General features: G+C 39.9%; 1 pseudogene; it reads right to left on the bottom strand.

Annotated features, from left to right (window-relative positions):
* Window positions 1-16,455: 16,455 nt before the first annotated feature.
* LOC134127298 (uncharacterized) lies at window positions 16,456-17,143 on the bottom strand (annotated as a pseudogene).
* Window positions 17,144-17,450: the final 307 nt, after the last annotated feature.

The following is a 17,450-nucleotide window of genomic DNA, read 5'->3' as shown; positions in this document are numbered from 1 at the left end:
TCTTAATGTGTTTGTTTTTTCAAAGTTTGACCCCCGCTTAGACCACGTTTGAGCACCAAGCATCATTGAAGTAAACATTAAGTTCCCCCCCTTCTTGTCGATGGGGTATACAGTCTGTCTGTCAAGAACAAAAGCTTGAGATGATATGACAGCAGATCTTTATGATGGTGTTAGCATAGGGACATCTCTGATATTCTGTCCTGTGTTATATCTCATCCATTTTATATCTAGCAACGAACAGTATCCAGTCCAAAGTCCAGTCCATCTTTTTTAGCTGTTGGGTCTTTTTTTTAACTTAATGCTTGTCTGTGGAACCCGTTTTTATTTTTGATCAAAAATAATACTTACTTCCTTGTCTCATTTTCTGTGAGCGCATACCGAAAGCCTCCCCTCCGACCTCCAACACATTTATATTACATAAACTGTGTTCGCATCCACTGAATAAATGTGTGGATATTGTAGGTCCTGTGCACTTTCAGTCTTACAAGTGTACACTGGGAAACCTGATGGAGGACCACCTGATAAATAATCAGGGGATAAGAGATCTCCTGGAAATGTCTCAGGGACGGACACGACATCACAAGCGACAATTTCTTGACATTGCACAACTTGGGCATGGCGCTCCTTAAGAGGAAGCTGCACATGGCGGGCACAATAAGAAAAAACAGGCCTGGGCCCCCCCAATGTTTACCATATTTGCTGTTTATATTGCTTCCAATTGGGATGAAGCAAACATCTGTTGAGTATTTTAACATGAGATTGTTTGATTGTGTTGAATTAATAACCCCAAAATACAGCGGGTCCAACGGACCCACAACTCCGGCTCAGTAACAAAAAATGAACGGCATACAAGGTTAAATCAACTGATTTTATCTCATTTCCTTTTTCTTCAACAAGTTGGGTTGTAACGGTGCGCAACGTTTGGAACATGGAATAAAATGATAAGAAATCATCAGGGAAGAGCTTTGAGTGAGAAGTTTATAAATCGGGACATGAATAGCACATGCTGGAGGAGGTCACAATCCACTGCTTTTCTATCATCTGAAGTCTCCAGTCTTTGATAAAAAAGTGCCCTTGTAGCCCACTATCTACAATGTCAACATGATTAGACAGGACATCTTTCTGTATATACTATCAAGTCAAATAAATATATTTTTGTGCATGTGCACACACACATACACACCCACAGCGTTTGTGTGTGGCAGAGGGGGAGGAGAGCAATAGAAAGAGAACATAGTTGAACAGCTGCCCAAACTGCCTAAAGGATTAGATTGCTCTCTTTTGATCCCTCTCTCACAACATCTACCAATGTTAAAATATCAGACTGTTGGATTGGTTTAGGAATTATCGAGGAGTTTTTTTCTGTAAGCGCTTGTTTTTACATATGATCAAAAAAAGATTATCCCTGTTTCTGAGAGGCTTATCGTGGCTTAAAAGTGGCTAAAGACAAAAAAGGCCAATTCAAAATAAATCACATAACAAGATATGAACATGCAATTACCATTTGTACTTATAACAACTGAAATAGATCGTCAGATTATATGGGGGATTTTAATTCATCTCCGGTTCTGTAAAGCATTGGTGTTTTAAAAAATAGGTTTTAAATGTTGCCTTCAAAGAGAAGACATATTTTGAGGTGATATAAATCAGAGGGTTGGGAAAAATAAGAGGAGAACCAAAGACAGCAACACTTGGCTCCATTCTGGGCAGCCGTGGAATACACCTCAGTCGGTCCCCAACAACATGCTGCATGTATACGTAAATATGAGTATCTATGTATGTATTAGTAAACAAGGCAGAGGACCATCACAAGGCCAAATGATTTTTTCATTGAGAGACCCCAGTGCCCATGGCCTAACTAACAAACCCTAAAGGACATACAGTATACAGTACATTGCTCCTGTACTAGCCTGCAAATACCTTCTTTCCATACATCAAACCATCATCTTTATGGGTAATAGTGGCAGAATTGTAAAGACAACAAGGTGATTTTTAAGAAAAGGGCCTTGTGATTGGAAATGACATGTTGTGATTGCTTGGAAGCAAGTAGGAAGCGCGGATGTCTACATTACCCTAGAGTTCTAAAACTTCTCTGTCCTGGGGAGCGTCTATGTCCGCGTACAGTGGTATAAGGTGGTGGTGGTGGTGGTGGTATATACATATATATGTCAGTTTTTGCCTTTAGCGCCCCTGCTTGAGCCACAACAAATATATTAATAATAATGAATGAATTGTCAATATTTGTGTTTTTAAAATATGGAATGTACCCAGTAAAATTTTGAAATATGATATGTGCAAAAAATGTATGCTTCTCCTGCCCATCCTCCTGACTGTCTGCATGTCTCAGCAGCACTGGAGCCCAGATTTGTGCAGAAGTATAGATAAATTCAGCGTTTGGCTAATAAAGGACTTATATTTCCTTTTGTGAGATATAGGACAATTTTTTATATCTAATGCCCATCTAAGGTTCACTCTTGCTCTGCCAAGGGACGTCATTTTATATCACAGTATTTTTCCAATACAAATGTACCCAGTTATTATATGGTCCCAAATTTGTACCTGAGGAGAGATACCAATAGCTATTGAGAAAAACTTAACAATTATCCTCTTTTACAATCATTTCTTTCTTTTTACCTTTAAATGTAGCCTTCATTTTCAGGGAAAATTGAAATCCGGCCGCATTGAACGTTGTGAACAAGGCTTATAGGCAACCAATCTAATTGCAGATGGTGTCATTATTTCACAATCATTACTTTGTGCGACCAAAACGTACCTTATAATGATAAGTGGAAGCAAAAAAATGAGGAAAGAGTTTGAAATGCAGTGAAGAAAAAATAGGAGACTGGGAGAGATAAAGGCATTCAATTCGAAAACATGAATGATATATCAGGTCTAACACTGGTCTCAGTCATCAGTGGAGAAAGAAAAAAATACTCTGACATTACCTCACAGGAGGTGATGTCCTGCAATCTCTTTGAAACAAGAGCACACAAAATGTGCCTCTCCTGTCTAAAGATCGAGGAATAGAAGGTGGGTAAGAGGAGAAACAAAAAAGGGGATAGAAAAAATACAGATAAATTGAACGTGGAGCAGCACTCAGGTAGAGAGGGAATATCTATTTTAAAAAATAAAAATAAAGGAGAGGTGACGGAGGGTAAAACAAAGGGAGACCCAAAGGGACTGAGGGAGAAAAATACAGGCACAAGACATGGAATGGATGCCTTCTAAAAGACGTAAAGAAAATGCAAAGCTGAACATCCTGTGAATCCACTTGATTTTTTGGTGTGTTTGTTTGGAATGCTATGACTCAAGTTAACCGTCTAAGAAGTGGCTGCTGCAGCTGCCGTAACCAACATTGGTATTCTGTATTTCGAATTGCCGGCAGCCGGGTCACTCAACCGCTGCAGCTCCCAATATTCTCCAATCCTGTCAGCCTGTACGCTCAAAGACGCTTCTATCCACCAATTATAGTCTCATCATGCAGCTAGTAAAGCAGGTTGTAGTTTAAAATAGAGGAAATAGATGGCATGGATTTCATCATCCGATTATATCCATGTTATCGGAAGCAGTTCCAGACCAGCCAATTTAACTGTGAGGTTGATGCTGCCTTAAAACGGTTTCTCTTCATTGTTTGTTCTGAGCCTGCCTCCTCTCTGCCCTAACCCCTAATCCTCTTATCAAACACAAATGTCAACTTTCTACATTTTGGGTCCATCTTCAGATTGACTTTTGCTTCACTCCATGGAGGGGTGCCAGTTTTGTTAACCAATTATTGGAGACTAACATATCCGTTTGTTGTTGTTACGTCAACGTAAGTTGATAGGTGATGTGTTCTTGCATGACAATGACATCAAATTAAAGAAGCAAACATGGCTGTATTGTCAGGCAATATTGAGAAAACATGGAGTAAATGTAAAGCTCTATTCTGCTGAGCTTGGACTCGTTTTTTTCCTGTCATCAAGAAATGAAGTGGTCTGAAACAAGAGGAGAGTTAAGTAAAACATAACACTGAATTGACAAAAATAAAGAAACTGACATTGGTAACAGGGTGAGGGATGACAAACACAGATGATGCACAGAACAAAAAAGGAAAGAATAAAAAGTAAATTAAACACAAGAGGCAAGGCACTTCAGAAACCAGAAGCAAACAGAGCCGGAATCATGACAATAAATGAGTAGTATACCCAGAAGTGTATCCATTTTATTTATTTTTACACTTGAGCAATCTTATTTTCAAAACCTTAAAAAAGATTTATTCAAAATGTTTTTATTGCTATTTATGAATTAATCAGATTAGTAACAATAGTTTTGCATAAACAAGAACACTGCATTAGTCATACGGGGAAACGAGAAAGAATTCATATTGCATGAGCTTTAAATAATAAGCATTTCTCATCTGTTTCAACATTGTACAAAGCTCCCGAGCCCGAACCTCCCCAATACCTTCAAAAGAGGCAGCAAATAGATAAAAATGACTCCCCCTTATGGATAAATGCTTGGTTAAGTGTTCTTTCAACCAATATATTGCTGGCTGGTAAAGAAGATTTGTATGATATATAAAGCAATTTATACTGTAAGTTCTCTTGTTGTTAGTGAGAATGGGTAGCTTACTCATAAGTATCAATTTATTTTGATCAAGTTACGGCCCCTGCCTGCTTTGAGGACGATAAAAGGAGGCCAAACAATTGTGTTGCTCTGTATTGAGGACTGCACGCCTGCAGCATTCCTGTCACATCTGATAACGTGATTTAGGGGATGCAGTTGCAAAAGCCGTAAATTTGTCCCCTTTCCTGGGATTTCTTTCCCCGTGCTTACTTGTTTTATCCAAAGGCTTTTTTTGATTCCACTGACGTGATGTATTTGTTTAGGTAATATCTGAATAGACAGCTTGTATTGTTAGACATTCAGTTAGTATGTATTCACTAGACCTTAAATCACATGAGGTAATATCTTTCCCCAAAATTTGATCAATCCGTCAGCCTCAACAAGTATGTCACATTACAATGAATCAAAACATGTGAAAATGTTCTCAATTACTAAAGCCAGTTTTTGACTGTTTGCAGATCAACTCAATAGGTCCATCACACAATTTCTAGACTTTCTAGACATTCATTTTTTCAGTGTCAAAAATACCAGAAATGAACCAATGAACTAACTAATAAAAGTGACTTCAACGGTAGATGCAAAAACACACTGCACCATATTACCACAACAACATATTACATTTATTTCAATAATATCTCAGTGGCTTTGAATTCTGCAGCTCTGATCCTAATGTAAGTAAAAAAACATTTCTTCATAGTTTGTAGTTTTATTTCACTTATTTCTGCATTCCAAAGGGAGGTAATGGTCTTTGACAAGCTTCGCTCCATTACTTTTAGCATTTACTCCCTGGTTAGGTCTGTCGTTGAGATCTTGTTCTGAACCCCTCCTTAGGCACCATTTCTTGGATTAACATCTGCGTTACCGATAGCCATTCAGTGTTGATTTAGAACATGCACCAATGAATCGGCACAGTCCTGATTAATGCGTTCAGGGTGTGAGCAGTTGTCTATTGAGAAGGCTTATTGTAGAAGAAAATGAGCGTGGCGGCACAAGGAGGGATGGCATGATAGAGCAAATAGCTACCGTGTTGCTCTCTTCGCTGCTGCTTGCCAGGCAGACAATGCTACAGGTGTGTCAAGATGTCCAAATTGGATAAAAGCCCGGCCCCAGGTGTTCCCCCCCCAGTTGCTCTCTGATGTTCTCTCCCCAATACCACCTCTTTCGCCTTCCCTTCCTCCCTCATTTGGCCTTTGCTTTCAATATGTCTCCCACAGCTTACTTACCTCAAGCCAAAGATTGGTTGGAAACAGTCACAAGTCAGGTGAGGGGAAAGTCAACTGCAGCCAAAGAGAAAGCTAACATAGCTGTTAGCTTCTGGCACATTACCAGGTGGCTTCTCCAGTGGGCAACAGCCAGCTGCTGAGAGGAAGCTTGGCAAATAACAAGGATATTATGGGGTCTGTGATGCTTTTCCAAGCCAACACGAAAAGCTGCTCAAATGCAAGGGAGATGTCGCAGTTAAACACTGGAAGAGGAAATTGTTCAGTTGATAATTCTTTTCTGTAATTTCCTATCACAACACCAACACAATGATATGGAGGAAGTCATAAGAGCATTGACACAACATTTAGACCATTGTTAAAATAAAATAGTGTATACATGGCACCACAGTGCAGTCAAGTATACACGACTCAAGATTAAAGGATGTGTAATTCAATTATAGTGACGTCTTGAAGGCTTTCAGACTATATTGTGTGCACAACGTGTTCACGTTGGTGCAAATCAACAGCAGTGACCTTGCACCAAAGGAAGCATCAATTTCAATGGCTGAAAGCATATTTTTCTTGAGTCGACACCCACTTGGGGATTTTTACGACACTGCTCACACCAACACAATCAAAGGACAGGTGGACATTACGTTTTATGGGAATTAACACCACTGACTTGATGTCAATGATTAATGGCAGCTAGTTTATCTTACAGATACCATTCTCACCAACCGTGCGGTGCTTACTCTTAAATCGGCCTCCACCATTTGCCATCGGCAGCGTGTGTGATTTCACTGGCGAAAATAGGCCCCCGGAGGTGAGAAGGTTTAACAGTCGTAATAGATAAAATGTTGGAGTCACATTTACACAAGGAATGCTCTGCACTCATTCCCGACAGAGATTAGTTCAACCACATATCTCTGAGGAAGCAAGGGTCAACCTATTGCACATTATTCTAAAACGATCTGTGTGTGAGAGGGAGAGAACAGAACAAAAAGAAAGAGGTCAAGACAAAGCCAGCAGGAAAGACACAAAATGGTTGTAAATCCACTACTCATTAGGGAACCACAGGGAAATGGAGAAATATATGAAAATTCTATTTATTTATGGCGTCTAAGGTAATGGTGCAAAAAAGCTCTACGCATTCCTTCAAGTAAAACATTTGGAACACACCCTTTCACGCAAAGAGTTCTCTTGAAAGTGTAATATTCAACGAAACAGCATGAATAAACACCAATGAATTGAAACACTCTGCTTTGCCTTGTAAAAAAAGTTGTACAAAAGCAAATTGATTAAAATATCAAATCAATAGCCTCAAATGACCTTTTTGTTAACAGACGGCTAAGCCTAAAAGGCAGGCGTTGGAAGCTTGCTAGCCCTTTGAAAGGGTACTGACCAGTAGAGCTGCATGTAACCCCAGGGCACTGAGTGGTACTTCACATGGAATCTACAGCTAATAAGGCTGGACAACATAACAGTAGTTGGTCCTTAATGAAGCACAGAGCCTGAGCAGTGAAACATAACCAGCAATGGTTGTCTCTTATAAAAGGTTTTTCTGTTCTCAGTCAATACTTGCTTTTAGCATCAGTGAATGAACACATTTAAGAACTGGAAAGGATTTAACAGTGGTTTTCAAAAAAACAACAATGGAGCCTGCTTTTAGCACATTTTATATTCATATAAGGGATTCAGAGCAATATTAGTTAAGTACTTGTGGAAGATGCATTTGCAATATTTACATTTTTTCTTTTTTTTCTTCTGTTTTTAAATCTCTGTCTGCAAACACCACTGTGTTTCTCACTGCTAACCTCACTGTTCAGTAAGGGTACTAGAGAGACGGGCTCCACCCTCATGCCACAGTAACCACTTGTGGTGGCGGGCGTGGTGGCGGGTGTGGTTTCAGCCCGGCTGCAGGTGGGAGAGAGAGGGGGAGTGGCTCGGGGAACAGTGCCAGGTGGAAATAATAACAATCACCTGGGGATAATGAGATGTGTGTGTGCTCTCCCCTTTATAGCAGTGAGGCGGGGGCGAACGAGGGGTGAGAAGGAACGACGAGCGAGCTGAACGCCGGCCCGGTTTCTCTGAAATCAATAAAATAAAAACCATTGTAGCACACGACCCTGGCATCGAGTCACTTTGTCCGGAGCCCGAACGACCCACACCCGTACACCACTTACTTGGTCTCATAAGAACAAGTGAATAAGACCTCTTAACAGCGCATCACTTCATTTTGATGTTTGCACCAACAAAACAATGACATTGGAAAGCCAAGGAGTTTCTTTTTTTCTATGTTGACTAACTTATGAAACACATCCTTGTAAATATGCAACCAGCAAAGGTAGTGAGCATATGAGTTGTACACACGGGAAGGAAAACACTGTACTATCGATGGATTGGTGTTCAATTATGTTTGTGTTTCAAAGTATTGGGGTATCTCATGTATTAATACCTGAAGGAAGTATAAATATTAGTAATACCCTTAAGATGACAGCTCAGATGACACAGAAAATATCTCTCCTGCAAACTAGACAATGTATATGTGCTGTACCGTGGTTGAAAACTAATAAGGAGACTTGCCTCATTTAGTTTTCATATTTGCTGATCAACAAACTTGCCATAACAGTTTCTTCTTTTTTTAAATAATGAAAAAATAATCAGCATTCAAAATTGTAAATTGTTATATTCCAATCCCATGTGGAACTCTGTGTGCATAAGTCACCTTCAAAAGCTCTGTTTCCTCATCTCCAATGATAGCAAAAGAGAATTGAGCATAGCTTTGAGGACACCGGTAGGAGGTGATGGGCGTGAATGCAAATCGCAGCAAAAGTGTACAGATCTGAGGACCCTGACTTGAAATAAAAGGTTACATAATTTAATGAGGCACACCAGGCTATGCTAAAGAGACTGGAACACCTTGGATCCACTGTGCACTATGCGGAGTGTATTAAAAGGTTAAAGCAATCATGAGGGAAGCAGAGTGCTGCAATACTGTAACTACATCTGAGACCTTTATCACATAATCTCCATTTATATCTGACCTCACACAATACAATACTCAACTCCATATTAGCATATGCATGTGTAGTCCTTTAATGAATGTGTGAAGTCAACCCAACTTATGAATCAATGCTAAACTGTCCAATCACGGTTTATTTATTTAAAAGTATCCAGCTCTAAATACATGTGGACTACAACAAATGCATCCTCAAACAAGAAGATCATTCAGCGTGTGTCTGTCTGTTGAAGAAACAGGAAGAAAATCAGTAAATTATGAATGAGAAAATATTGAGTTTCATTGGTAACAAGATAACAATTACATTTCTCAAAAATGCAGTTTGGTTGTACTATTCATATTTGAGCTACAAGCTTTTTTGGGGGTATAGTATAAATAGTACAGTATATATTTCTTGTCTGTTCTTCACCAACTTATCGTGGTGTGTGGTCATGACTTTTTCCTCACAGTTCTTCACTTCAATTTGGGCAGATTTGATGCAATGCTTCCACTGAGCAAACAGCAGATAGTATTTGGCATTTATTCAGGGGCATTCCAGTGTGAAGGTTATCGGTGGAATTTTTTAGGCTTGTGCCATATCTGATGTCTTTCTCTATGGTAAACCTTACATTGAGTTGAAAGGCATGTTTCTTCTTGTAGTTAGATATCAGCTTCTTTCTGATTCACTAGACTGGAAAATGGCTGTAAGGCAGATTACACATGTCACTCAGTGACATTACAGTCCTGTGAATATTTACATTCATAAGCTTCAGCTTGGTTAGGTGTGGATTAACAAACCTTTTTTTCTGTTACATGAGTAAAAACACTACAGCTCAAATCTTCATTTTTGTATCATTGTTATCAGTATTTGGATTTAATTCATTATTATACCTGCTTATTCTTTGCAGTTGGTAGGCAGCAGTTCACCAGGTTAATCACTACCATTGACCCCTTTTATAATGTCTCAGTTTTTACATAGGAAATAATACCTTTGTTTTAGGTGACAGGAAAATAATTATTTTCATAACCATCATCATGTAAAGTCCTTGGTCCAAACATTGTCGTTTTTACAGTGCATCAGAATTATCATTTGCAGAAAATGAAATCTTCATAATGAACATCCATCACCGGTTGCAGAAAAATGAGGCTTTCTGATATTTTGGGTGAGGCCCTAATGAATACATTTGCAGTACTAATAATAATATAAGACTAATTCCAGGACATAAGACATTTGGATGAGGCGTGTCTTCATGTCATGTCAATATGAGTATTATGCTGACCTTATGCTAAGCATGAATAATCAAATGCAGCGAGGGGAGTGCAGGCCCACAAAATATCAATGAAGTGAATATTGATTCAAAATAGCATGATAAAGTTTATTAATTTCATTTTACTGGAGTGTCTTGGCAAATGGATTTATTCATCATGAACCGAAACTTAAATAGCAAATTGTGTATTAAATCATCAAAGACAGGCATTAAGCTGTGGGAAAAACATAAGAAAGAAAAACAAGCCAGCATCCAGTCGTCTGCGTCGCTGTTCGTGAGCCTCTCCGTTCTAGTTTGCTCTTCGTGCTGTCTTGACTTATATATAAATATAAACCCCATATTTTTATGCACACGTAGTCACATAAACACAAGCATTATAGCGAAAGCCCACATCCAGTTTCCTTGAAAGTGTTTGATGAGCACAGCCGCATATTATCCGTGCACAAAGGCTTTCATCACTAATGAATGCAACACAGCAGCAGATCCAGGTCTCCTGCCCCTCGCTCACATCTTTCACTTTGTGACTCGTCCATTCGCTCGCTACCCCTGACTCCTGCATCCCGGCCTCCTACTGAACTGGAAAATGATCAGGATTATTGGGCAGGTGCTTTTTTTCCTTAAGCTCAGTGGTCTTTGTGTTCATGCTTGGTGACCTCCACCCACAATGAGTTGCTCACTTAATGCCACTGGATTGAGAAGCTTTTGTGACAGTCGGCTTAGAATCCTTCCAACCGTTTCTGTTTCAGAGATAATAATTGAATGGTCAGTAAATATCTCACGGAAATCTCACATGAGAGTTGGAGTTGAACATGAATCCAGTAAACATGTGAATATTATTTTAGGTATGAATAGAAATGGTTTTGAATAAGCTTCAAGCTTAAGTGACTGGGGACCTGGGTGGACGTTAAGTGGAACTCTGAGCAGTTGTGGGTAAAATCTGCACAAAAAGATCTAAATATATGGTAGAGTTGAGGTTATTGCATTAATGAAGTGTATTTGTCAGTCTCACAAACATTTGGTTAAACGTTTAAAATATAGGGTTTGACACCCCAGAGGACTGTTGGTTTCACACTATTAAGAGAGCAGCAATGATCCAACCAGTGTTATGTGATGCTCCCAACACATGCAGGAAATTAACTCTCTCTTTAGGTCTAACTCATTAGTAGTGGTGAGATCATAACAACTATAAGCATAATGTTCATGTTAAAGTTTAAGAAGTTCTGCGAGGTATATCTCACCTTTCCGAGATATCTTATTTGTCTGAAGTTGTTCTGTAGCCTACTGTGCATTAGAGCAATGTTTGTGATGTGAAAGAGAGAAAAAGAATCTAGTGGTTTATTATAGTGTGCTAATTGAGTTTGTTTTGGAGTTGTGCTTTATGTTAGAGTTGGAGCAGACATCCATCACTGTCACTGAATCTGGGGCTCCTGCGAAGATGAGAACATTAGTTACAAAAAAATTAAAATGTACTGAAATGTTATTTTCAAAACTGATACTGCGAGATTTGTTTTAGTATCGTATTACGAGACAGGAATGTCCCCTCAGGGCAGAGGTCATTTGCTAGAGAATCGATTTGAGACATGGTTCTGGTTTCATGGTTGGTCAAACGACAGTAAACCTAAAATTGACATTAAATATCTCGTCTGTTTTACGAGCACAATCCTACAACGTATCTTTAGACAGTCAATTATGTGTGTCTCTTACCAGTAAGTCAGCGAGTCAGTCTGACGAAACTCTGATGAAATATATCCTTTCTCTTTTCTTTCACTTAAAAGAAAGATAAACTTTTCTTTTACATTTCTCTTTGCTATCATTATATGACAGCCAGCAGGTTTGGATAATCTCAAAGTTATTGCTTCTAACATTTCTGACGACTTTTACGTCAATTACAAATTAAACAATGGCATCCAGGTGGTTTAAGTAAAAAATGGGGCACTTCCACCCAATCTGGCAATTGGAAGACACAATTCTTTACTAATGAGAAGAATAAAACAAAACAACTCTCAAATAGAATAGAAAAATGGAGGCACCTGGGCAGAGGTGCATTTAAATATGCAGCCATCGGTTGCTGGTCGGAGGAAGCTTCCAGAGATCCACTGTGGTCATATTATACGGGGGAAGGAAGATTCTCTATTCCGTGTAATATAACACTATTTATAGTGCAATTTACTGTGTAACTCTATCTGCTTCTGTTAGTTATTGAATCCTTATTTGATTTTTAACCTGGAGCCATCTGATTCTTTGAGTGGATGGAGGAGTGGTGAACGTAGTAGCTGGCCCGGGTGTTCTGCAGAGTTAGACCCAACAATTGCTCACTTGTTTGAGTCCGCATTGGGCCGTATGGGCACTTCAAAGCCCATGAGTAGGCTAAAGCTAACTAATAACATGGACTTTGTTACATTCAGCTTAATACTTTTACAAGCATTTTACTTATTGATATTTCAACTCTATTACAACTACTGGGCAGAGTCATAATGACATGAAATAAATGCAAATTTTTGCAGCAGAAAAGGGAAAGTAGTAAATGGAGAGAAGAGGCAAACTCTCTTATCATCAATTACCACGGTGAGCTAAGAACCCGGCTTTTTGTGCCTCAAAGCAGCCCATTAGTACCGCAGAAGAGAGTGCCCCATTGCTTTTGTTAACAGTCCCTTTTCAAGCTTTTACACCTACAGGAGACTTCAAAGTCTTTTATTATCCTGTTGGTCAGATTAATGTACAGAGTGACTTAGATGCTGATTAAGATGAATTTGTACAAGATTGAACTAAGCAGGCTTTTAAAGTTGGGACTATCTCACGATGGGATCTAACCAGCTGTGACACTAAAACAGGAGAGGGGCTTAAAGTGTGTGCGGCTGTGGTGGAGGTTGGGGGGGGGGTTGTGTTGAAAGCACTGACAATGTCTGCTGTAACAAGAGCGACCCCCTTCTAAAGTAGACCTGACCCGAACTCGGTACAAGCGAAGAACTTTGCCGGAGAAACCAGAGGTAAAACACGCACATTTTATCCAAAACAATTCATTGTGTGTAGTTTTGTAGGGTTTATGAGTTGCTCTTTCCTCAACAAACTAGGTTTCATAGCTGCATCTCAAAACATATAATGTTACATATACATATAACATGTTTTAATAGATTTTTATATAAATATATTTATATTGTAATATATTCATCCCTTAATATAATATATTTTGAATATTGTTTATATATATATATAAATTGATCCACTGAAATGTTTGTTTAAATATATAACTGTTTATACATTTATAAATATATAAATATTTAGCTGTAAAGTAATAATGTGTGTTTGATACCCTTTTTTGCATTGAACCATACTGGGATGTTTACTGACACTGATTGGCTGACCCAACCAAAAAAAAAATCACCAGCCGCCACTGATGTAACACCATCTTGAAGGTGCACTTCATCACATTATCATCTCAAGAAATCTCGGAAGCTATTATCTGTCTTCTGAACTTACAAACCTGTGTACTAATTGTGTTTTTTTTGCCTCTGATCTTTTGATAACTACTTCATTGACCTCTTATTGATATCTTTTCCTTTTGTATTTGTGTCCCTCTTTTTTATTTTTCGTTTGTAGTAGTCTTTGCATAGATATAGATATGTGGGATGGAATCTTTTTTGTTATATACACTCACCGGCCACTTTATTAGGTACACCTGTCCAACTGCTCGTTAACACTTAATTTCTAAGCAGCCAATCACATGGCGGCAACTCAGTGCATTTAGGCATGTAGACATTGTCAAGACAATCTCCTGCAGTTCAAACCGAGCATCAGTATGGGGAAGAAAGGTGATTTGAGTGACTTTGAACGTGGCATGATTGTTGGTGCCAGAAGGGCTGGTCTGAGTATTTCAGAAACTGCTAATCTACTGGGATTTTCACGCACAACCATCTCTAGGGTTTACAGAGAATGGTCCGAAAAAGAAAAAACATCCAGTGAGCGGCAGTTCTGTGGGCGGAAATGCCTTGTTGATGCCAGAGGTCAGAGGAGAATGGCCAGACTGGTTCGAGCTGATAGAAGGGCAACAGTGACTCAAATAACCACCCGTTACGACCAAGGTGGGCATAAGAGCATCTCTGAACGCACAGTACGTCGAACTTTGAGGCAGATGGGCTACAGCAGCAGAAGACCACACCGGGTGCCACTCCTTTCAGCTAAGAACAGGAAACTGAGGCTACAATTTGCACAAGCTCATCGAAATTGGACAATAGAAGATTGGAAAAACGTTGCCTGGTCTGATGAGTCTCGATTTCTGCTGCCACATTCGGATGGTAGGGTCAGAATTTGGCGTCTACAACATGAAAGCATGGATCCATCCTGCCTTGTATCAACGGTTCAGGCTGGTGGCGGTGGTGTCATGGTGTGGGGAATATTTTCTTGGCACTCTTTGGGCCCCTTGGTACCAATTGAGCATCGTTGCAACGCCACAGCCTACCTGAGTATTGTTGCTGACCATGTCCATCCCTTTATGACCACAATGTACCCAACTTCTGATGGCTACTTTCAGCAGGATAATGCGCCATGTCATAAAGCTGGAATCATCTCAGACTGGTTTCTTGAACATGACAATGAGTTCGCTGTACTCAAATGGCCTCCACAATCACCAGATCTCAATCCAATAGAGCATCTTTGGGATGTGGTGGAACTGGAGATTCGCATCATGGATGTGCAGCCGACAAATCTGCGGCAACTGTGTGATGCCATCATGTCAATATGGACCAAACTCCCTGAGGAATGCTTCCAGCACCTTGTTGAATCTATGCCACGAAGAATTGAGGCATTTCTGAAGGCAAAAGGGGGTCCAACCCGTTACTAGCATGGGGTACCTAATAAAGTGGCCGGTGAGTGTATATGCGTACCAGATTTTCCGGTTCGTGCTAGTTCATTTTTTTGATTACGCCGATTCAAGTGGTTACAGAAAATTACAAAAGGCTAAGGTGGGGGTGTGGGGAATGTGAACCTTGTTAACAAGAGATAACAAAACAAATTGTGAAATCGGTGGACAACCTTTCCAGATATCACCCGACATTGACTAAACTCTGTTTCGGGTTGGTCTAAGATAAGGAAATCGCTTTGGGCAGTTTGTCTGTTGAATTCTTGCCAAGGAAAATCAGAACATAACTTTAGTATTTGTTGATTGTTTCTCCTGAAATGTCTTTCCAAACTACCCATCCATTCATTTACCAGACAGCTTATCCTGTTCAAAATAATGGGAGTCTAAGCCTCTCCCAGGATGCAATGGGTGAAATGTTTGTTCCACCCAGGACAGGTCAAAACATCATCACAAGACCAGCACAGAGAAAAATGCACTCACAGCTGCAGACCATTTAAAGTAATTTGCATATGTCTGGGCTGTAGGGCGAAACATGCAAACACGTGCACTGAGCCACCATGACACCCAGTACTTTAATACACAAAAAGGAAATTCCTGCACATTTTTATGGAATCATGTATTCCAAACAATATGATACAAATCAGATTAAGTCTCCAATCTTCCCATAACTACAGTCAGGGAGTGCTAGTTGTGGCTGTATAGCCTTTCACCTTTTGTCTATATCCAAACCAAAGCAGTATACTGCATAGATTCAATTCAATTCAATTCATTTTATTTTGTATAGCCAAAAATCGCAAATTACAAATTTGCCTCAGAGGGCTTTACAGTCTGTACACATGCAACATCCTCTTTCCCGAAACCCTCACATCGGCACAGGAAAAACTCCCCAAAATATGAAAAAACCCTTCAATGGGGAAAAAAGGGAAGAAACCTTAGGGAGAACGTCAGAGGAGGGATCCCTCTCCCGGATGGACAGACTGCAATGGATGTCATGTGTACAGAATCAACAATGTAAAAGATGTACAATACATTCAATTTCTCTAACTGAAATGAGACAAGTAATTGCAAGTAGCAGAGACAACGTCCATCAGATCGAACCATCATCCACAGAGGCTTCTGTGGGGAGGGAGAGCAGAAAGATGTTGGTTTATGATGACAGTAATATGAATCATATTTAAAGTAATGATGATGGCAGCAGCAGGTGTCAGCAGAGCCATGAGCCAGGAGTCAGAACCGGGGTCCGCATGAAACTATGATCCACGGAGACCTGCTAGGCGAGAAAGCACAAAAAACTCCCGGAAAGAAGCTTAATTAGTGATGTACATTAATAAAACATGGATGATTGTGGGAGGAGAGAGTGAGACTGTAAGAGTGAAAGAGGGGCTCGGTGTGTCCTAAGAAGTCCCCCGGCAGTCTAAGCCTAGAGCAGCTTAACTAAGGGCTGGTCCAGGCTAACCTGAGCCAGCCCTAACTATAAGCAATATCAAAGAGGAACGTTTTAAGCTTTATCTTAAATGAACTGACCGAGTCTGCCCCTCGGACTGAAAGTGGAAGCTGGTTCCACAAAAGAGGAGCTTGATAACTGAAGGCTCTGGCCCCCATCCTACTTTTTCAAAACTCTAGGAACCACAAGTAGCCCAGCATCTACGGAGCGTAGATGCCTTGTAGGGAAATACGGTGTAACAAGCTCTTTAAGATAAGACGGTGCCTCACCAGCAAGTGCCTTGTAGGTGAGGAGAAGTACCTTAAATTCTATTCTTGATTTAACAGGAAGCCAGTGCAGAGAAGTTAATACAGGAGTTATATGATCCCATTTCTTAGTTCTTGTTAATACACGTGCTGCAGCATTCTGAATCAGTTGGAGAGATTTAAGCGATTTACAAGAGCAGCCTGATAACAAAGAATTACAGTAATCCAGTCTAGAAGTAACAAATGCATGAACTAGTTTTTCTGCATCACTTTGAGACAGGAAGTTCCTGATTTTCGATATATTCCGTAGATGAAAAAAGGCAGTCCTTGAAGTCTTCTTTATATGAGAGTTGAAGGACATATCCTGGTCGAAGAGAACTCCAAGATTTCTGACGGTGCTGTTGGATACCAGAGCAATTCCATCCATAGAGACTGTATCACGTGACAGCTGACTTCGAAGGCGCTCTGGGCCTATCATGATAACTTCCGTTTTTTCCGAGTTTAACATCAGGAAGTTGCAGGTCATCCAAGTTTTGATGTCTCCAAGACAGTCCTGAAGTCTAACAAGTTAGTTGGTGTCTTCTGGCTTGATCGATAGATACAGTTGAGTATCATCTGCATAACAATGGAAGTTTATGCGGTGTTTTCTGATAACGTCGCCCAAAGGAAGCATGTACAGGGTAAATAGAATCGGTCCAAGCACAGAACCTTGTGGGACTCCGTGACCAACATTCGTGGTCCTCGATGATTCACCGTTCACAAACACAAACTGGGATCGATCCGATAAATAAGATTTAAACCAGCTGAGTGCAGTTCCTTTGATGCCAATCAAG

Source organism: Pungitius pungitius, chromosome 4 (assembly GCF_949316345.1).
Source record: "Pungitius pungitius chromosome 4, fPunPun2.1, whole genome shotgun sequence".
Taxonomy (NCBI): domain Eukaryota; kingdom Metazoa; phylum Chordata; class Actinopteri; order Perciformes; family Gasterosteidae; genus Pungitius; species Pungitius pungitius.
Note: the sequence above shows the minus strand (reverse complement) of the source record. Positions and strands in the feature narration are given on the sequence as shown.